The sequence below is a fragment of the Rhinolophus hipposideros genome (assembly GCF_964194185.1).
Source record: "Rhinolophus hipposideros genome assembly, chromosome: 4".
Classification (NCBI taxonomy): domain Eukaryota; kingdom Metazoa; phylum Chordata; class Mammalia; order Chiroptera; family Rhinolophidae; genus Rhinolophus; species Rhinolophus hipposideros.
Genome location: NC_138050.1, coordinates 70430802 through 70454093, shown reverse-complemented (window position 1 = coordinate 70454093; position 23292 = coordinate 70430802). Strand labels below are relative to the sequence as shown.

At 37.2% G+C, this 23292-nt stretch overlaps 1 pseudogene across 1 annotated transcript; it reads left to right on the top strand.

The window, feature by feature from the left end:
- The first annotated feature begins 486 nt into the window (after positions 1-486).
- Positions 487-18396, top strand: LOC308496901 (nuclear envelope pore membrane protein POM 121-like; annotated as a pseudogene). The gene is made up of 3 exons: positions 487-496; positions 1315-1415; positions 15215-18396. The product of its transcript is annotated as a nuclear envelope pore membrane protein POM 121-like (transcript).
- Positions 18397-23292: the final 4896 nt, after the last annotated feature.

The following is a 23292-nucleotide window of genomic DNA, read 5'->3' as shown; positions in this document are numbered from 1 at the left end:
GATCAGGGAGCATTTTATGAATTTGACCTCAAAGGCAAGGGAAGTAAAAGCTGAAATAAATGAATGGGGCTATATCAAACTAAAAAGCTTCTGCACAGCATAAGAAACCATTGACAAAATAAACAGGCAACCAACCGAATGGAATACATGTTTGCAAACAGCACCTCCGATAAGGGGCTAATATCCAAAATATAAGGAACACATATAACTCAACAACTAAAGAAACAATCCAGCTTAAAAATGGGCAGAGGACCTAAATAGACATTTCTCCAAAAAGGACATACAAATGGCAAATAGACATATGAAAAAATACTCACCATCAGTAATCATCAGAGACATGCAAATTAAAACCACAATGAGATATCACCTCACCCCAGTTAGAATGGCTATCATCAATAAGACAAATAGTAACAAGTTTTGGAGAGGCTGTGGAGAAAAAGGAACCCTCATACACTGTTGGTGGGAAGGCAGATTGGTGCAGCCGCTATGGAAAACAGTGAGTGTGGAAGTTGCTCAAAAAATTAAGAATAGAATTACCATATGACCCAGCAATCCCTCTCTTGGGTATCTGTCCAAAAGATGTGAAAACAATTATCCATAAATATGTACAGTTTTTCATATGTTCTGGATTTTTTTAGTGCAGAGTTAAGGATTTTTTCTATTTTTGCGATATTATGATAGAAGTCACCTAGTTAGTGCTTGTATGCCTTGCTTTTTTCAGTATTTTTACAGTTTTCTTTTTTAGAATTTTGATTGCTAATCCATTGTGGATTTAGCCTTGTATCCAGTGTGAATTATGGATACATTTTTATCGACTTTCTCAAATAGCAGTCCAATTATTTCAACATCATATATATTTTAGTTCATAGTTTTTCCTTTAATTTGAGACTAATTTTTATCCCTTGTTAAATTTCCCTAAAAAATGGGTCCATATCTCAATTTTCTACTGTGTTCCATTGTCTATTCATGTTCCAGCATATTCATATTTATGGTTTAAAAGTTTTATGATAAAGTTTAATATTTGGTAGGCCTGTGTATCAGTCAGTATTCTATCATAGAAGCAGAACTTTTATATGCAGTGTTGCAGAAATTTGACTGCGGGTAACTGTTGCAGATGGGTGAAAAGACTGTAAGTCTTTCTTTTATCTTTTCATTTGATGCTGAATCTTCAAGTATGAAGGAGAGGCAGTCAAGAAAGGACGATGGATGTAAAGCAGGGAGAGCAAGGACAAATTGCAACAAATTGCCAATAAACTGGAAACTAACTGTTAGTCTCTCACCATCTCCAAATTTGATGATGTTGGTGTCCTGCAGAAAAAGTTGGCAAACTTCATTATGGACCTAAATATGCATCTAGTTCAAGAGTTGGGGAAGGTGGAACAGTTTTTGGCAAGCTGCCGCCCTATGCCAGTGAGGTGAGTCAGCAGATAAGTATCAAGATGTGTGAGCTGAAAGAGCACCTGGTGCTTCTTCACAGGCCTGTGATTATGAAAACAATATGGATGCTGCTTCACTTTCACCTTCCAAATTGCACATCAAAGATCTCTGTGGCCTACCCTAACAAGAATATATCAGGAAGGAAATTTTAGGAAATGTAATTTAGCAGAGCCACATGGATGTATAATAAGACCACCACAGTACAACTCATAAACCCAGCATGCAAATAGAACTTCTAAAATGACATGTAGCTTCTAAATAAAATAATAATGGAGTCATGTTCCCCTAGATCTGATACAATGGTCCTACATGCAACTGAAAAAGCTTACTCTTTCCCCAAAAGAAGATACTAAAGCTTTTTTCCACATTTAGTTGATGTTTATTGTGTCTCTACCTGAATCTCACTACTCTATAAATTGAATACTGAGATAATAAAATTAACTACTATAAACACACTTTATTGTAGTTGATAAGGGAAAAATAAGGGGAAAATTCTTATACATACTTACTGCCATGAGTTTAGGTAAGCTATTTCATAGTATTGCTGCCTCAGTATCCAATTTTTTTTTAATTTTTATTTTTCAAGTTTTGGCCCAGTGCCCTGTGGGGCCTTAAACTATTTTAGCCTTTTCATGCAAGCACATGCCCGAAACAGCAGCCTGCAGAGTCACAAGCAAATGTAAATTCCTGATGATTTTTCCAACAGCCCTTGTAACCAGCAATCTTCCCCACCTCCAAGGGCCTACCTCTCACAATTCCATTTGATAAGAACCCCTGGAGCTTACCAAAGCTCCACTCTTTTTAGTTTGAATTGATGAGCCAGGGACCCCAAAACCCTGTACCCAAAGGTGTTTGCCACGGGTCTTGTTTCATGTTCTGCTTGCATGCTCATTGACCTTCCCTTGTGGCCCCTCAACTTGTTATGTATTTCTTCCAGGACCTGTGAGCAATAAACGTCTCCATTTCAATTTCTCTTTTGTTAATCCTTGGCCTTTTGTTATTCCAATACCCCAGGGCTCTACTTAACAAATGTTAATTTAACAAAGTCATAACAAATACATCCACAATCAAATGCATCCATACTAAAATAAGAAGGAAATACTAATCATATTGTGTTGTTTGTTTCTACAACTGTTCTCATAGTTATAGCTGGTATTTATAACTACCTTCTCTCACTCTCCATTGTATGTGGATAGCCCCTCCACTAGTGGTAGTTTTGTTTTGTTTTGTTTTGTTTTTTGCCATCTGGAATGACCCAAACCTTAATCCTTAGAGCATGAGCTACACTCTGCTACTTGAGTCATTACAGTTTTCCACTGATTTCACAGGACAAGGATACTAAGTAACACCCCCTAGATTTCCTACGTTCCAGACACATTCCTAGATAAAGCAGCTATATAGTAGCAACCCCAATTCTCTCTCAATTCTCAAAATCATTCACCAGTACAATAACCTTTTCTTTTCCAGTTGACTCACTGACATGAGGAACACAAAGTGTTTATGTGGCAGTCTCAATTGTTGCCAGAAAACAGGTTCTTGGTACCATCACAGGAAATAATTCAAGGACGAACCAAATAAGCCAACAAAGCAAAGCTAAGCAAGCAGTGGATTTATTAAAAGAAAAGAAGTTAGTACACTCCCCAAAATAGTGGAAGTGGACAGGACAGGAGAAGAGCAACTGCACAGAAGAACAAAGTAGCTTAGACGTTTATTACCTCCAAATGAGGCACAAAATATTTACAATTTAGGGGTGGGATTCTAAGCATTCCTAGGCAGGTCCTTCCCATCTGGAGGTGAGATTCTCTGGTCCCTATTTGGCCCTTGTTGGAACTGTCATGGTGAAAGGAAGTGGAAATGTTCCCCTGCACCCAATGCTAATAGTGTTTTAATCCATTGCAATTAGTTAAAGTTCACCTTGAGGGTCAAAATGACATACTGGTCTGTTCTTAGCCAAAATCTAGTTCTGGCTGGTCTGGCAGCTGCATCTTTTCTTAAGAACAATCTCATCTCCTCTCTCCTTTGTCTCCCCTCACTTCCTCCTTCCTTCCTTCCCTCCTCTCTCCCCTGGGCCCTATTCTTTCTGTATATGGTAACACAACTTTTATGTGAAAGGAACCATTGCCATGCACCCTTGTGGAAACATATCTTATTTGGAATTAATAACTCTGCGTCACCAGAGCACAACATTGCAGAGATAGGAAACAAATTATTTTATCAGTTGATTACTATGTGATTATCTGCATAAATATATTGCCACTCATGCCCCTTTAGTATGAGAAACAGGGTCAAGAACACCTTTAAATCTAATTAGATTAGAAAAACAATTCCAGATCCTTAAGGATCAATTCACAGAACTTATTCATCATGATTCTGTTTTCTGGAAACATTTTTGGTAGCAAATTCTCTAACAGTTTATGTTCAATCAGAAAAACAGAACCACTTGAAGGGAGATAAAATCTGTTTTTAAGACTGTTGTCATTGTGTCTCATACTGGAGCTTGAAATATATGGGGCATGCCATCAGGAAGGAAAACTTATGCTGCCCTTTTTTCATAATTTTGAAATGGGGCATTTCTTCTCCCTTGATTGTCTTAAATACGCTACATGCGATTATTAATACTCATTTTGTATGTTTTTCAATTATTTTTATTTAATCTGGAATAAATCCATCTTAAGGTAGATTTATTTAATTTTTATTCACTTTTTATTTATTTTTATTTCATTTTTATTTTTCTGTTTATTTTTTTCTGTTTGTAAGTTTATCTTGACTTGAATTATTTTCACCGTCTTTGTCTCTTTCCTCACTTCTCCATGTTTAGTTTTTGAAATTGCCTTTGTATAGATCATGTACTCTGTAATGCTAAAGAAATTATTTTATTTGTAAATCTAGACTTCTGCCCTCTGGTAACATTGGGAAGAACACAGATTCAGTCAACAAGTCAGCAGATCAGCCTATGTGGTTTTCTTTCCTCTGTCCAGCATTGTTTTTTTTTTGTTTTGTTTTGTTTTTTCTGTTTGTTTGTATTGTGTTTTATTTTGTTTGTGGGGGGCAGGAGAGTTTCATTTTTTTATGTAAACACATCCTCAGACAGTAAATGTATGTCATAGTTTTTTTTATGTGATATCTCATATGAAATCTCATTACATAGGTTAAGGAGCTCAACCGCGTCCTATCTCTGAGAGGAAGTGGCCCTCCTGGATTGCTTTCTCATTAGGCACTTTTATCTGGATTAAGGATTAAATCAGAGATGACAGTGTTTCTATAAGTGTTAGTTAAAAACCTTATAAGTGCTTCAAAGATTTTGTAGTTTGATTTGAACTTACCAGGTGAACTTCATAGGTAGATTTTCAGAAGAGATGTATGTGTTGAAACCATCTTGAAAATGTTTATGACGTATATCCAGTGTTAAAGAAATAGAATGTAGAATGTTATTTCAAGATGTTTTCTAATTGAAAGCTAGGATGGGTAAGGAGGAAGAATAACTAAAAGATGGAGTTTAGAAGGCAGGAGGGACATATTGCTACAGTAGGCAAAAGAAAAGGATGCAATAGGACAAGAAGTGTCCTTTTTGGATCACTAACCAGGTGTTAAAATTTTAAGTTAAATTATTAACATACATTATTACTCCAATCTTCATTTTGCCATTAGGTATTTTTACTATTATCATTATTAGTATTTCATAAATTTTGAAAGTAATACATAAATTTGAGAAAGTAAGGAATTAAATCAGTTGTCCAAGATCACACAGCAAATAATGTAATGCAAATAGAAGCTGAGTGCACAGTGCCGAGAATATTAATAAATTTATCTTGTAAAGAAGGAGATGAGTGAAATATCCTTTGCTTGAGAGAGACACTCATTTTCCACACTCACACACATATTGTATACCTAACAGGCAGGCTGCCCAAATATCAAGACCAACTAGAGTAGCAAGTGTGTGCTACAGAAGTTGAAGAAAGGTTAATACAGAAGTCTAGCATGCAGCAACTCTAAGGAAACACCAATTGCACTCTTTTCCTAGTCTGATCCTCTATTTCTTAAAAATGTTTTAGAAAAAGCCAATTGTAAAACAAAATAAGAAGTAAAACTGATAGAATTGAAAATAGTCAGGGATAAAATGATAAACCAAGTTTATCTTGCTTTCATTATAGTCCCTTGAGGATATTCTAAAAATGCCAAAGTTTTTGTGAGTTATGCTATATTCTATTAATTAATGAATGTAGAGGACTACCTCATCATTCCTTTTTATGTTACTCAATCCACTGGTATCAAAGATTCTCTTGAAATAGTTGATCTGGCCTTGGTGGGAAAAGAATGGGTAACAGTACAAAACCACAGAAAGATGAAGTGAGGCTGATACCAGCACTGAGCCTGGAGAAAAGTACTGAGGACACAGTGTAGCACAGTGGGAATCAATATAAAATAACTCCCTACTGAGGAGAGGTGAGACCTTCCACCATCCCATGCAGTTGTGCTGGTGTCACAGAGGAAGTGACTCAATATGAGCAAAAAACTCATGCTGTGAATGAGAAAACGGAGCATTGCAGGAGAAGATACTGTCAGTCATGATCAGAATTATCTGTCATCTATCTATCTATCATCTATCTATCATTATCTATTAATATATATTATATATGTTCAAAATGTATATAAACAATAAAAATAGAATGAATATCATAAAATGATAAGTACCTCGGTTATGGTAAGAAGTTATAAGTAATACATTTGTTAGGAATAGCATCATTAAAAAGAAATAATTGTCTCTTTAAGTTCAACATTTTTTTTCCCTCTATAATATGATGTCCATTCCTCACTGCCACTTTTGCCCATTTTTCTTTAGCAAAAATAATGTTTAAATGCATGTATCAATTTATGTGAATTCATGTTGTCACTTCAAAAGTATACGCTTGAGATACACATATATCTCAAGATTAATCCAATGAAGTCCAGTCCTACTTTACTTTTCCATAATTCACTTTCTTTATGACTAATTTTTTTCTTCCTTTCTTGTTCTTCATCTCTCTCTGCCTTTCCCCTCATTCTCATCTTCTCATCTATAAAAAGACTTCTACTTATCTACTTATTTATTTAAAACTTTATGGTAAATTTATGTGACAGAATTTTTCTCTGAATACTCTCATAGTAGGACAAAAGTTGACTTTAAAAAAAAAAGGTAATAACAAATGTGAATTGCTGGTCTTACTAGAGCAATGGTAAAGTCATCCTTTGCTTCCTCGTTTCTCCCACACCTTGGCTTTGTCTGCTTCTCTGTGTACAAGTGAGGCTATGGGTAATCAAGGGGTGACTTTGATATCACCTCACCTTATAAAAATATCTCGCGATACTTGACATTAGAGGGCAGTCTCCCTCTAAAGATACATAAATCTTTACTTGTGAATTTTCTTTACATTATTTTGGCTATGCTTTGGAAATTGACCACTGGCTGTATGTATTACAGGGTTAGAATATTATTGGGTTGCTTCTCTGAGTCAAGCAGCCTCTTCCACATATCTGGGCATTTTGATGAGTCTAAACTGAACAAAATGCTGATTTCTTTCCTATATATTGGCTTTCTAGGCAAATTTTGCAGAAATTTGGGATGTAGGTTAAAAGTTGAGCCTGGAAGTTAAATAATAATGATAAAGCTAGTGAGAACTCCAGAGAGATTTATCTGAATTTGAGGATAGGCAATTGTTTTTTCTAATTAAAAAAAAAAAAAAATATATATATATATAGTTATATATATATACTATATATATATATAACTACACAGTTATATATATAACTATATATAGTTAATTAGTTTTATATATATATACATATATTTAGTTAGTTAGTTATAACTAACTATATAGTTATATAGTTATGTATACAAGTGGAGACTGATCAACATTGTTCAAGCAGTAGTTTACCATAATCAGAAAAATCTCAACACTGATGGTAACCACTTTGAGCACCTGTTGTAATTGCAGAAGTCAAATGTGACTTGTATTCATTTTTTGTTATCAAAATATATGAAGTATTACAACTTTAGTACAGGTTTTTTCTTTCTTAAAATATGTATACATTTTTCTCCTTCTCTGTATATACATATGCTTATTAAGAACCAACTAAAATATGTTTTATTCACATGCTTACCACCAATTTGAAGACAAAACTTCATGAAAATCCTTGAATCCATAAAACAAAATAACCCCATAATTAAATAATGCTTAAATCTTTAAAAAGCAATAAATATTAATAATATAATATAATAGAAAATAAATATATTAATTTTAATCAGTCACCAAGGAATCTATACCTAACTGATCAGGCAAAATTCAAAAAAGTGTTTAAAAATGTATTCACTGTTTATACTAAGTTCATAATTTTAATTTCATTATGTGTGTTCTGTGTGACCATCTGGTAAATCAATAACAACATCTAACTAAAAAACAACAAGATTTAATGTATCCATATGGGAGATATTAGTGAGCAGATTACAAGTCCAATCTCAACTACAAGATGTAAAGGAGTTCTCAGCATAATTAAAGCTGTATACAATTATGAGAGAGAAGTTCCTGAACCCTGGGCTATGGGGGATAAAAGTATTTTATTTACTCTAGCAAATAGTTCGTACCTCATACCTTGAGAGGGAAAGGGGGTTCTGTGCTGAGAGCACCAATGGAAGGCATCAAGGGAGGGTATTGTTCCATAATAAACTGAAGTTGCTTTGAGTAACTCCCACATCCTCCTTTACTCACAGAGAATTCTTGCAGTAAATAATATACCAGTGATTTTGATTGCAAGCATGAAACGTAATAAATACTATGTTCTGGTTTACATATCCCACCATTAAGCTTTGTAACTATGGCGCTGCTGTTTAGAGGCTCAAACTTTTTTTTTTTTTTTTTTGCTTTTTTTATGTTTTTGCTCGGATGCCTCGGAAATGCATTTCATTTTTTTTATAGTTGCCATACAATATTATATTAATTTCAAGTGTACAAGTAGTGATTAGACATTTATATAACTTACAAAATGATCACCCTAATAAGTCTAGTACCCACCTAGCACTGTATATAGTTATAACAATATTATTGACGATATTCCCTATGCTGTACTTTACATCCCTGTCACTGATTTTATATCTTGCAGTTTATACATCTTAATCTCTTCCCCATTTTCACCACCCCACACACACACACTCTCCTTCCTATCTAGCTCAGATTTTTATGAATTATTTTTTAAAACCAATCTTACTCAAACTCTTCAATGACACCCTCAGGATACACAGACTTAGATTCTCATTATATATATATATATGTATTCATCCTCTGTGTACAGACAGATACCCTGCTAAAGCAGAAATGTGAATTTAATCAGATGCAATACAGCATCTTTAAAAGGATAGCATATATCTAACACCTGTCAGCTCATCAATGTTTGGTCTACTACTCTACAAATTACTACATACATCATTCCTGACACCTAAACTGATGTAGAGAATAAAACACAACTTATAAATTTTGTAAGACTCACAAACAAGATACATGCAGCAGTGTATCTGTTCTTAAGCTTGGTCTTAGAACTCCTTTAGAAAAACAATTTTTGTATATTTAGATTATGCACATATACATATGTATACCACTTTAAATTGAAATTGAAAATGTTTTAAATACAAAAATAGAGAGGCAGGGCAAGAAAGACAAAATATAAGCCGGGCATAATGGATCAACTGACTAATACAAGACAGTTATCTGGGGCAAATACATGGAGAATGTATAAGGAGCTTCTGTGCTTCTCACTGTAGAGGACAACGAAATATGAAGGCACTTCAAAGAACAAAAACATATACTGAACACCCTAAACTACCAAAAAAGTTTTGTGATGCTGGCAGTGATTTTAATTTTGGTTGTTTTCTTGTATTTTAAGATATCAAATTATGTCAATTGAGAATCTTCTGGAATTTCAGTGGCTATATCTTGAAAATGTAACAACCTACAACACTTTTAAATGCTTGAAGTTTTTCAGCCTTACAAACTAAGTGAGAACATCTAATTGGTGCATAAGAACATTTTTTCCCAATTAGTTGCCAGATGCTATTTGTCCCATATATTTGTCCTACCTATTCTCAAATATTTGTACATTTTATTTAATTATATTTTTAAATAAATCTCAAACATTTACATAACAGAGCTCTCCATGATAAAATGTTTATTTTAAAGAAACATTTTGTTAAATTTCAGCATTAAAATCTATTTCCAATATTATTTTTCAGGTCATTCACCAAAATTAAATGAAAAATCTAAACCCTAGGAAGTTACAAATTAGAATGAAATCATCCAAAATAAATCATGATGTGAATCCATTTAATCAAGTGTTAAAAATGACCCAGTCTTTTGTTGATTAAATATATGAATGTGAATTTAAACAATAGCACCAAAGATTATTTTTTAAATTTAGATTGTAGTAGATAATGGTTAATTATTACATTCTTAATTGTAACCTTAAGAATGGTTACTAGATACAGCTTGGTTCATTTAAAATATGCATAAACCATTCAGAATCATTTTATGGAGATTTGCATTGACATTTAAATTACAAGGTAACAATTTTTCTTATTCAGTGTAAAAATGAAAACATTAGACATATTAATTGTTAATATTTAAATGAAGAGATAATACGGATTATAAAATTACATTTATGAATGTTGATTAAAACAACCTTCAATGATATTATTTTCTAGAATATTAAATAGTTGATAACTATCAATTAATAAATTGATCATATATTGTTTGAATAGCAATAGGAAGTAATTTTTTTAAGTTGGAAATCATATTCTCTAAAGATAGAACTTTACATGTCCAATTCATTTAGTTAAATTATAATACCAAGCAGTTAAAATTAAAAAGGAGTGTCAGTAGGAAGTTTTCATTGCTCTGCGCATATGGTACCACTGCATGAGAGAATATATGGACCTGCTAATCTAACTACATCTTTAAAAGCAGACATCTGGTTAATCACCTGTCTCTTCTGTTTTGTTATTAAATTTATGGGGGTGACATTGGCTAATAAAATTACATAGGCTTCAAGTGTACAATTCTATAGTACATTATATATACCTGTATTGCATTGTGCGTTTACCACGCAAAGTCAAATCTCCTCTGTCACCATATATTTGACCCCCTTTACCCTCTTTTACCTCCCTTCACCACCCCTTTACCCTCTGGTAACCACTAAATTGTTGTCTGTGTCTATGAATTTTTGCTATTTTGTTTGTCTTGATAGTTTTTGCTTTCAGTTTTATATCCCACATGAGTGAAATCATGTGGTTCTCAATTTTTTCTGTCTGACTTATTTTGCCTGTTTATTCTAACATAACTCCATTAGCATTGCTATTTTATTACACATTTATTACAATAGATTGCCAGTCTAACACATTTTATATCGAATTTTGTTTTCTCACATGGATTGATTGTTCCATGAAACCCTCTCCTATTTCATTTTCTGTAAGAGTACCAACTAACCTCTTGTTTATTCAATTCAAATAAGAATTCCATGCATGGTAGTTGTTGGTGGGTTTTTTCTCCTTAAATCATGTTATTTGCCATATGAAGTCTTTAACAGTTAATTTTCGAAAGTCATAAATGTGAAGACACTAAATTTGGGTAATATGATAGAGAGTGAATGGGGAAAGTGTTTAATTTAAATATCATGGATAGATAATCCCATTTACATTAAAATCCATTATATATAGTGAAGGGGATATTATTGTGCAAAAATGGAGAAAATGTTTGCAGTAGAAGGAAAAGCAAGTGTAAATACCCTGAATCACAAATGTATTTGTTGTTTTGGAGGAAGAGGGTATGAGGTAAAAAATATCTGAGATGAAGTCAGGAAAGAAAGAGAAGGTTAGATTATACAGGATATGGAAATCCAAGGTAGCAAATTGTCATATAAGATCCCCTTGCTGTGGTCATACAGTGCAATTAATTATCAAGGCAGCCTCCATTGGATTGTAAATTGTTACAGAATAATAGATCCTAAAGATGTCCAGGCCCTAATTCTTCGAATTTATGAGCATGTTATATTATATAGAAAAATAACATTGCAAATAAAAATTAGGTCATCAATTTTACAATAGGGAAATTATTCTGGATTAACTGGGTCAAACCAAGGTAATCACATGGGCCCTTAGAAATGGAAGAAGAAATCAAAGGACAGGTCAAAAGATGTGACAACAGAAAAAGAGGCAGGGGAGAGTCAAAAATGATGGAGTTTATTGCTGGCTTTGAAAATGTGAGCTATACCTAGAAGGTGGGAAGAACTCTCATTCAGCTGAAATGCGGAAAGAAAATTGGACCTCAAACTTATAGCTGCAAGGAATTGAATTCTACCAACTACCTGAATGAGCAAACACATTGGTTCTCCCCTAGAGCCTTCAGAAAGGTACACAGCCTGTCAACAGCTGGGTTTCAGCCCAGTTAGATCCACATCAGGTTCTGACCTACAGAACTATAAAATATACAATTTGTGTTGTCTACTCTGCTAAATTTGTGCTAATTTCCTTGCATTAATAAAGGATACATAGATCTTACTAATGTTAAATTTATTAATGATTCAAAAGTTACAGGCAAGAACAAAGCAGAGATAAAGTATTCCTAGATGGAGGGCATGGAATCTGTCAGATTCAGCTTCCCCAAAAATGTCCCTTTCTCCAGTGTTTGGATGCATTTGAATATTAGAATAACAAATAGGTTTTGAACAACATATATGTAAACAAGATGTATACTCAGGAATTTTGGATCTGGCATTCCTCAATTATATAACTTATTTTTTATGTAGTAGAAATGCATGTATTTTAAATTTTTGAGTTCCTTACATTTTAGATCCATAGACATAATTTAGATTGATTTACAATTTTCCTTTTTTATGATGTTTTCACTCCATTTTAAACATCATGGTTAAATTTTGCTTTATACATAAGTTGGAGTACTTTCCTTACTTTGGTTGTGTTTTTTAGAATACTATGTATAAAGGGACACTGATTTTTTTATATTGATTTGAAATCACCTATGAAGTTGTCTCTGTTTGGTGTTGCTTTTTTGTGGGTAGATATTTTTTACACTGATATAATTACATTGATCTTTGTGTTATATTTAGCGAACCCTTGGTAAATGTTTGCTTTTGACCTGACCTCCCTGTATGTTAAAAGGTTTAATGCACTGAGTTGGCTTTATAGAATGAGGAGTGCTATAGCATAATAATATCCTATAGGAGAGCAAAGCATAAAAAAGAAGGAATAATAGTATTTAGCAGAAACATAATGAAATCCTCATAAAAAATAAAAATAGGATACATCTAGTTACTTTCAGTTAATTAATTATAAATCTGCATTGATGGGAAATGGATACTTGGAGAAATGAGAATAGTCCTGATACCAAAACTGATACTAGGTTTTTATGCTGCATAGCAATTTATCAGACACAGAGTGGCTAAAAACAATAACCATTTATTATCTCACAATTTCTGTAGGTCAGAAGACCAGACGTCATCTAGCTGGGTTTTCTGTTCAAAGTTTCATAAGATTGCAATCAAAATATAGGTCAGGATGCTTTCTGATCAAGAGAGTTAACTAAAGAAACATTCACTTCTAAGCTCCATTGGGTTGTTGGGAGAATTGATTATCTTATGGCTGCAGAATTTACAACACTTTACTTCTTCAAACCCAGTATCAGAGTTAGCTACAGAGAGTCTCAGATCTCTGACCCACTTTTAAAGGGCTCACCTGATTAGATCAGACCCATGCAAAATAACCTCCTTTTTTAATATGCTCGAAATCAACTGATGAGGTATTAATTATATCTTTGAAAATCCCTTTACCTTTGCATATCACATAACCTTATCATGGAAATGTTATCCCATTAGCTTTGCCATATTCTGTTGGTTAGAAACAAAGAAACCACTGGTTCTCTCTGTACTCAAAACAAGATTACTCAAGGGAAGGGCATTTGTTTGGAAACTGTTAGTTTTCATTTACATTGTGTAACCTCACAAGGGAATTGGCATATGATTTTTCATAATAATCTTATATTTTAAATTTCTACTGGTGCTGTAAAGCATGCATTTTGATTTTGTTGATATTTATTCTCCTCTTTAAATAATCTTGCCAGACATTTGTCTATTTCATTAGCATTTCCAAAAACTCTGCTTGGTTCTATATGACTTTTTGATTGCATCTGTATTTTTTCAAGTAATTAATTTATATTAGTGCCTGTTTTATTTCCTACTTTTATTTGTTTTTATATGTTATTTTGAACTTTTTCTAAACACATGAGTAAAGTATTTGCAACCTTTCCCTTTTAATTAATGTTTTATTGAGGTATAATTTACCTATAGACAAATTTATTCTTTTTAGGTAGCGTTCTATCAATTTTGGCACGTATTATCATGTAACCACTAACAAATAAAGATATAGCACATTTTCATCATCCCCTAAATTTTCCCATACACTTGTCAACTTTGTTGCCAACATCCAGCATCTTTCAACCAATGTTCTATTATCTGTCCCTATAGTTTTGTCCTTTCCAGAGCAATACAAATTGGATTATGCAATATGTTATATTACACATTTGGCTTCTTTCACTGAGCATGTGATTAAAATTCATCTATGTAATTTTGTGCATCAAAATGTTTTCTTTATATTTCTAAGTAATATTTTATTATATAGATACAGCATATTTGCTTTTCCATTTTCCAGTTGAAGGGCATTAGAATTGTTTAAAATTTTGATTGATTATGAATTATAGTGCTGTAAACATTCAAGGACAGATTTTTGTCTCAATATAAGGTTTAATTTCTACTGAGTGAATACTTAAGATTAGAATTACTGGGTCATCTGTGAAGTTTTAGGATAAGTTTATAAGAATCTGGAAAATTGTTTTCCAATTAGCTCTATTTTTCATCCCATCTGTGGTGGAGCAAAGTAGTCATAACTGCAAGAAAGCCAGAAAAAGCAATGATTAATAGAACAAAGTTACTAAGGAAATGCTCTGACACCTCTAGGGCACAGGTGAAGACCCACTGGGTCTGGGAGAAGGGGAAAAACAAACAAACAAACAAACAAACAAACAAACAAAAACACCCTCTACCTCAGGAGGAGTGAAGAAATCCATCCCTGGCTCATACCATTAGAAATCTATTTTCTAATAGATTTATTTTCTAATAGGCAGGGACACACCATTCCACTGCATACCACGCACCAGATCTAGAGGTCACAGCAGCCATGGAGAATAGAGTCACTTAAATAACCCACGTTCAAGCTCAGGGATACAGGCCTGCCTAAGATTGTGGTTCAACCAGGTCAACAATCTTTATTCTATCATCAAGCTTATAAAAACGCAGTTATTCTATCATCAAGCTTATAAAAACGTAGTTATGCAACAGCAGTCTACCCCTAAAGGGATGGAGTGCATTCCTATTTAAAGTTCAGGCTTAGAAGACAGGCAGAAAGCTGAATTTTGGAAATTACACTCAAGAAAACTCTCCAGCCTCTCAGCATCCAACCCAATCACAAGGATGACTTTAGAGGACTGGAATTCAGTGGTGCACTGAAAGTAATCATACAGAAAACAAAATCTAGAAGTCTTCTTGGTACGGCTCCAGCACCTGGAGGAGGTGAGGGCGGTGGCCCACAGCCAGTTTCATGGACCCTGGGGCAAGAGCCGGAGCTGTGGAGGAGCGGTACTCCTCTGCCCCTAGCTGCTGGCACTCGTGCTCTGCTTGATGCCCACGACAGCAGGCAGCGAACATTGCACCGCCTTTGGCCACATCAGCAGTAAATGGAAACCTCCTATAGCCACCGACCCTGCTGAAAGGACCTGGCCCCTCAGAACTGCACCTCATGGGCAGGGACCTGGGAAAGCCCACCCCCCAGCAACCTGCAACCTGTCCCATTCCAGAGGCCAGCAACCTGCGGAGAAGCCTGGCCTCCCACCCACACAGCGCCACCGGCTCACTCGGCTCATCGTATTCACTACTTTACTCTTCTCTCCCCACTGCTCTTCTGCCATCCTCCAGGAGGCCTTCACAGGGGTTGTGGGACTTTTTCAGATGGATTTGCAATGACACCTCTAAGACAATATCCGGTCCAGCAGGCCCAATAATTCCTTTCTGGGGGTACTTCCCACAGATTGCTGGAATCGTTGTCACAAGAAGACGGTAATTGCTATCTGCTCCTACTAGTTCCAAAATGGTGTGTAGCCCAGTGACAGTGAGAACTGTTCCTCCTGATAGCAAATAGACTCATTCTCCAATAGCAGAGCAGTTAATCAGCTCAACAGTGGCCTCACCATCAAGCAGTGCTCCAGAGCCATGTGCAAAGGAGACTGTACTGATTGCCCTCAGAAAGGAAGAAAAGAACAGTGGAGGAAGGACCAGACATTCCCTGATGGCCAAGAAAAAAAAAGGCTCTATGATAGCAGTGGGAGTGGACAGTCACCATTTGAGCCCCTGATGGCCAATGGAATCCCTGCATCTTTTATGCCTCAGTCTGGGTCTCTGAAGAGAGGTCTAAATTCCCAGAGCTCAGATGACCGTTTGAGTAAGAGATCTCACACCTCTTCTATGAGCTCCACAGGTAGCATCCCTAGTCCACCCTTAATGTTGTTACCAGTTCTTATAGCTCTACTTGACATTTCTCTCAGCTATGGAAGAAACATGGACCCAGTTCAACACCCTTTTCCAGCTCAGCCTCGTTCTGTTTCCAGACACCAAAGAAGCCAGCAAAGAAACTAAGAGAAAAGGAACTTCATTCTGGTTCTTCAACTCCATTAGTAACCAACAGGAATCCCAGGGAGAAAAGGTTGTAGATACAAATCACATGGAAGAAACAGAACTTGTGGAATTCTCCCATCTACTCCTCGCGGTTCTGGGCAGTATGAGCAGAGTATACAGCTGCTGCCCTCCAGGCGAGAGGACCAGCCGACCTTGCCTCCACTTCCCCAGGTTGGTTATTCAATCACTGCTGAAGTCCTAGACTTGGAAAATAAAGCTTCATTATAATGGTTTACCAAGGTCTTAGAAGATAGGACTGATGCTGCCTCAATTCTGTCACTGAGAACCCACTTGGCATTCAGCCTTCTTTTACTTTTACCCATCTTACTGCTGGGACTGCTTCCTCCCCAAACTCCCTCCCATCCCCAAGCACTAACTCACTCTTAGAAAGCTTGAAGAAGATGCAGAATTCTCCAGAATCTGCTGAAGTGGCAATCGCAGTGACACATTCACCTCCTAAGACACCCACCATCTGGGCCTTCTTGGCTCTTTACAATCACCGTCCCTTCCAGGCACCTCCTCAGACTCCAAATCCACAGCCACATACTTAGGGCTGACTCCTTCTTCCACCTCTGGCCCTTCACGCTGAGCCATCTGCCAAATCCCAAGCCCTGTCCCTCACCCCCAAGCAAAGTATTCTGTTTGGAAGGTTGAGCACCTCAGATGCTCACCCTTCTTCCTCTGCAGCTCCTGATGTTTCTTTAGCATATCCCTTTTCAAGCCCATTTTCATGGCCCCACTTACAAGTGATAATGAGGGCCTCTTGCCATGTAGCCCTTCCAAGGTTACAACCACAGCATCTTCCAGCTCTGCCCTCCGCACGACTATCAGCACTTTCAAGCCTATTTTTGACAGTGCCTTTGTCAACTCCCTTCTCCTTCATTAAACAACTACTCCAGCCACAACCACAGGTACCCCTCTCTTCATTGGCCAGGCCGGTGCCACCTTGGCAGTGGCTTCCATATTCACACCCAGCAATTCCACAGACTGAGCTTTGAATCCTACCTTCAGCTTTGGTGTGAGAAACGCGACCAGCACCATGGGCAGCGTGATTAGCACCACCACTTCCACCACCTAGCCTTCCCTCCTTGGGACACCACCTGACTCTAGTCCCAGTTTTACCCCAGCCATGGGCTCCATATTCCAATTTGGTAAGCCCCTTGTCATGCCTGTTTCAACAACAGTCATCACCTTTGGCCAGTCCCTACCTGGTGCCATTCAGACAGTCTCCAGCAGCAGCACCACTGGCTTTAGTGGTTCCAGCAGCACCTTTACAGCCTTACCCCGGTCACCACCAGCTAGCCTATACTGTCATCAGTAGCACTACCACCCAGGCATTCAACATTCCCTTTGGCTCAAGCACCAAGGCTCCTCTCCCATCATATGTAGGAGCCAACCCTCAGCCTGCATTTGGGAGGCAGCAAGGGACTACCAAATCAGCTGTCACCCCCAGCTTTGGAAGCTGTTTCATTTTTGGAAACTCTGTAGCCCCAGCCCAATAGCAACTCTAGCACCAGCCTCATCCCAGTCAGCCTTTGGCAGCACTGTCAGCTTTTGGTGGTTTGGAACCCACAGCCTCTGCTTTTGGCACTCCTTCCAGAACCCAACCAGCCTTTGGCAGCACCACAGCACTACCTTTGGCACAGCCACTACCTCTGGCTTTGGAGCTACAACCCAGACCACCAGCTGCGGGACCAGTAGCTCAATGTTTGACAGCACAATGCAGTTGTCCTTCATGTTTAGGAGCTTGGCAGACCCAGCTGGCAGAAGAGGCTTTGGGATGAGTGTGACTACCACAGGCATCAACTTAACCTCTGGGTCTTTGCAGGGGGACAGAGCAGGACCACTGGCAGCACAGCCCCCTTTGGGGGAGGCTTGACTCAGAACACCTTGAGCATGCCCAGCCAGGGCAGGCCTTTCAATGTGGCTAGCATGCCTGAGAGCAAGCTTGTGTTTGGAAGCACCTCCACACCCACCTGTGGTCAGAACACACCTGACCCTGGGGTGGGCACATCAGGCAGCAGCCTCTCCGCTGGTGCAGCCTCTGCACCTACCCAAGGCTTTTTTGGAGTCGGGTCTTTCAGATCGGTGGCCTCTTCATTTTACACTGGTTCAGGATTTACCATCCGAGGGGCTCCACAGTGACTGCAGGCCTGAAGGCAGCACACTCGAAAGAAACAAGCTTTGTCCCTGCCTCCATTCCCCCAACCCCTTGTCCAAATCTGGACCTTGGCACCTGCTCGGAGGAGTCTCTGACCTGTCTAGTTCCCTAAAGCAAACTTCCCCCAGACCTCTGGCTTCAGCCACCAAAGAGGTGATAGCAGCCCTGGGGGGGGGGGCATTTCCCCCTCATTGCAGAAGCAGAAGCCTAAGGCCTCCTGGGGGAGGAGGAAGCAGGATGCTGCAGGACAGAAGCCTAGAGCTTTCTTGGAACAGTTCCATTGGCGAAGCTGGAGAGAACTAAAGAAACATCTGTGCATGCTGTGCACTTAACTTCCCTGACTTATTTAGTGCAGAAGCTTAATCAGGCAGACTCCCTTCCTGCCTCTCCCACCCCCACCTCCCAGAGCCATCTTTGCTGGAAGGTAGCAGGTAGAGCTGGCTCCCTTGCCTCTCTGGTATGCATTTGGTGGGATTGGGGGAAAATGGCTTAAGCTTAAAGCTTTACTTTACATGTCTTGGCTATAAAAAGTGATTTTCCTCTGGTCCCTTTAGGGGACTGTTTCCCCCTTTCTTGCTTTTTTGTCCCTTACTGGCTCCCTACAGGATATATTCCTTTTCAAATGATATTGAATCGAGCTTTGCCTTGGAGACTCCAATAGGTACTACTCCTGATGTTCTACTTCCTCATGCCAAGTCTGAGTCAGTGTTTTATCCCCAATCTTCTCTGTCAGTTTGGCCCCTAAAATATTCAGGACTGGCAAATCCATGGGTGATCACTTGCTCTGGGGAGAGGAAACTCTTGGAGCAGGCAGGATGCCCACTGCTGCTTTCAGCTGCCTCCTCGCCCACCCACTGGCCTGCGTCACCAGGATTGTGTGTTTAAAGCCTTGACTTGTGTTACTTTGTCTGATACTCTTTGATGTCTGATATCTATTGGTCTTTGAAACAAATTTGGAGGAAGAATTGAATTGTATGGGTGGCGGCATGTTAGTAGTACTGAACTTAAGTGTTTTGAGTTTCTGGGACTTAGCTAATTGAATGTGGAAAGTATAACAGCATTTTATAACGCTACAGAAATGGTGTTTTGACTTTAAGGGCTGGAAGCCCAGGAGGATGAGGCCAAGGGGAAGCAAAGACCTCTTCCCTCTGCTTTTTCTCTCACCTACCTTGCCTCACAGGAGGCTAGACCACCCCTAGTATATGTTAGTAAACCTACATTAACATTAATTAATGAACCACAGTTGAAAATTCAGTTTTAGTTTCCTTCCTCCCAGCCTCTCTCTCTCTCTCTCTCTCTCTCTCTCTCTCTCTCTCTCTCTCTCTCTCTCTCTCTCTCTCGCTCTCTCTCTCCCCCCCCCCCCAACACACACACCCAGCAGGGCCTCCAACCTCCAACTCTTCCCCATTTCTTCCTTTGTTCCAAAACTACATAGTCCAGGCCCAAGAGCCTTGCTGCCATACTCATCCTCCTTGGGAGAAGTATAAATGAGTATGTCTAAATTAAAAGAAAAAAAAATACATCTATTTAAACATTTTTTAACAAAATAAAAACGTTATTTTTTGATCTTAAGCTAAATTGCCTTTTAATGTCCTTCAAGCTTGGTTCAGTATAACCAGCTTGAGGTAGTTAAGTATAAATGCTTTGATGAGGAATTAGCTGTATAGTTAAGTTATGCCTGTGTGAAGAAGAGGCTCAAATGCTGTCCCAGACAGCTTTCCTGAGAGACTAGAGCTCTTGGACACATTATATAAAATGTAATTATTTCATAAATAATGTGACATAGACTTACATAGCCCCCTTCTTCTTTTTGTGACTGAAATTGAATGGTTTGAAACGGGATTGTTCCTTCCAACCCCCAAGAAGAACATTGTTAATACTTAACTGTCTGTGGAGCTGAGGAGGGGGCCTGAACCTCAAGTCCCAAATACCTTGAGGGGTGGGGGGTGGGGTGAGGCGCGGGTCTAGAAATCAAGCTTCTACTTTATGTACAGTAGACCGTCTTAGTTTTCGCACTCTGAGCTAGTTTTCCTCAGTTCTACAGAACAGTTGGTCCAGGAACCCCCTGAAGAAGGTGACCTGGCATGCCCTCAGGGTGAGTGTGAGTGTGTGTGCACGAGTGCATGTACATGCACTGGACAGGAACAAGATGCTGGGATTTCCCATTACAAATAAAGACTTAATTCCTGTGAGTCCAGTTGGAATTATTAGTATGAATGTGAGACTTCTCTCCTTGATTACATTGTTAATAATAATAATAATAATATGCCATCTATTGTAAAAATAATAATAACAATAATAATAATAATAAATAAGTAAATAATCTAAGCTAAAATAAAATAAAATAAAAACACAGATCAATTTTCAATGATATTATCTAACCTCCCCCAAAACACACTAGAAGTAGCACCCTCATCTGCAAGCATGAAAATTATTTACTTCCATCTCTACTGTTCTCCTTCTCTAGGCAAAAATTTCAGTAGTTCATCTGAATTATATGACTCATTTATATGAGTCATATAAAAAACAACAACAAAAATAACACGTTGTAAGAAGAAAAAAAAAGACTCAACAGAACTAAAGTTAAACATGATCCAGGCTGGAACTATCAGATAGGTAATTTAAAATAACTGTGCTTAATAAGTTAAAAGTTCCAGTAGAAAAAATTAAAATATGAAGAAAAGATAGAATATTTCAGCATAAAAAAATGGAGCTATGAAATAGAAATACTCAGAAAAAGAAAATCATTGTCACTGCATTAATTTTCTATTGTTAACTAACAAATTAGCACACATTTATTGGTTTGAAATAAGAGTCATTATTTCATAATTGCTATGGGCCAGGTGTCAGCACAATATAGGTGGGTCATCTGCTTGGGGTCTCACAGGCTATAATCAAGATGTCAGTTGGAAGGCATCAGAGGATCAACTGGGGAAAGATCTGCTTCCAAGATCTTGTTGGTTGTTGGCAGAATAGATTTAGTTTCAACTGTAGAACCCATGGTGACTTGCTTCTTTTGGGTCAGCAGGAAAGAGAGTTTTTCACCTTGGGGAGAGACCCCGTCCCTCATTTAAAGGCTTTCTCTTGATTAATTGAGGCTCACCCGTATTAATCTCCCCTTTGATTCACTCAAGAACAACTAATTTCAGATCATAATTATGTTTACCCAAACCCTTGACTTTTTCCCATAATCTATTGGCTAGAAGAAAGGTTTGCCTGTGCTCAACAGAAGGGAATTATAGATGGATGTGACTCATTAGGGTTCATCTTATGGTGTGCCTAATGTAGTGAGTAATCTGGATCCCAGTGATTCTTCATGCCTCTACCATATGCAAGTGACATCCACCCCCACCCCAAGGTCCCCAAAAGTCTCATGCCATTACAGCATCTGCTCTAAGTCAGGTCTAGGTTAACATAACCCTCCTAAATGTAATACATTAAGTCAAATCTTGGGACAAAACATGTCACTATCTTTTGACTCATAAGTTAAAGTTAGATACTCCACCCACCCCACATACCATGGTGGGGCAGGAATAGATTAATTGATGTATACCTTTTAATTCAAAAAGCTGATAATAACTGATAAACAACTGATAAAACTGATAAATAACTGATAAAACACAGTTATTGGTCAAAGACAGTTCTGAAATCCAACCAGGAAATCGCCAGCTAGATCTTGATTTGGATTCAAGGTCTGGCAATAATACCCTGTGACTTTCTGTTCTACCCTGTAAGCTGTTGGTTTAGATCTCTGAGATATCCTTTTTATTATTTATTTATTTATTTATTTATTTATTTATTTATTGTTTAAATCATAGAACATATCACATATTTTTACCTGAGTAGTTTTCTCAGCCTGTTTTCCTGCCAATAGAATGTTGAAGGTCTAACATTCATAAAATTAAGGTCCTTTCATTTTATTTTTTTTCTGATATATAAAGCTTTCCTGAGAACTTATCACATTTTATCCCTATCTCTCCTATATTATATAACCTTAGAAAAAGGTAAATTTATTTAAAGATGATACTAATAGAGGCATAATCTTAGTAAATTTTCCATCAAGGAGAAACACTGTAGAATTTTACATTCAATTTCCATTTACTTAGGTTTGAAGATGTTTTCCTGAAAGCAATTAGTAGACAAACGAACAAAAGAATAAATGAATAAAAGCCCAGATATTAGCATTTAAATTTCTTTGTATTTCTTTATTGAATGCAGTAAGAACATGTCAAACTTTAGAGTGCCTACGCTCTGTTTAGCATTTCTATGCATAACACTCTGTATATGATTCTTTATGGGGTATTTTCCAAATTATATATTATTTAACTTAGGCCTTATATGCTATTTTTCAGGACTAATATAAAGATATATCAGTGTATATATAATAATTTTCACAAACCTGGCTATCTGGTTTTCTAGACCATGTAGATTAAATGTGAATGGGAAAGTTTATAATGGGACAGCACACTGACAGCAATGAAAAATAACAGCTGACAGACTGATAAGAGAGAGAGAGAGAGAATGACAAATAACATCCTCAAAAACTCACAAAGCTAAGAAGTAGAGAAAATTTAGCATAGTGAGCTTTCCAAATACTTACTTGGGTTCTGAGGATGTTTTACATCAAAAGAAGACATAAAATTGACATCCTCAATGGTTACATGAAATCATTAAGATAACAAATCTATTTTGAATATTTGTGTTACAGCAATAGGGAATATTGCCCTTACCTATATTTCATCCAGAGTCAGGTATTGCAAGTGACCACTTGTAATAAAAAATGTGAAAGGTCACTTGTATTAAAGGACATTATTCATTGATACTGTGCATTCCATTAAATGATAATAATAGGAGAATATACATTCAGCAGGGTTTAATTT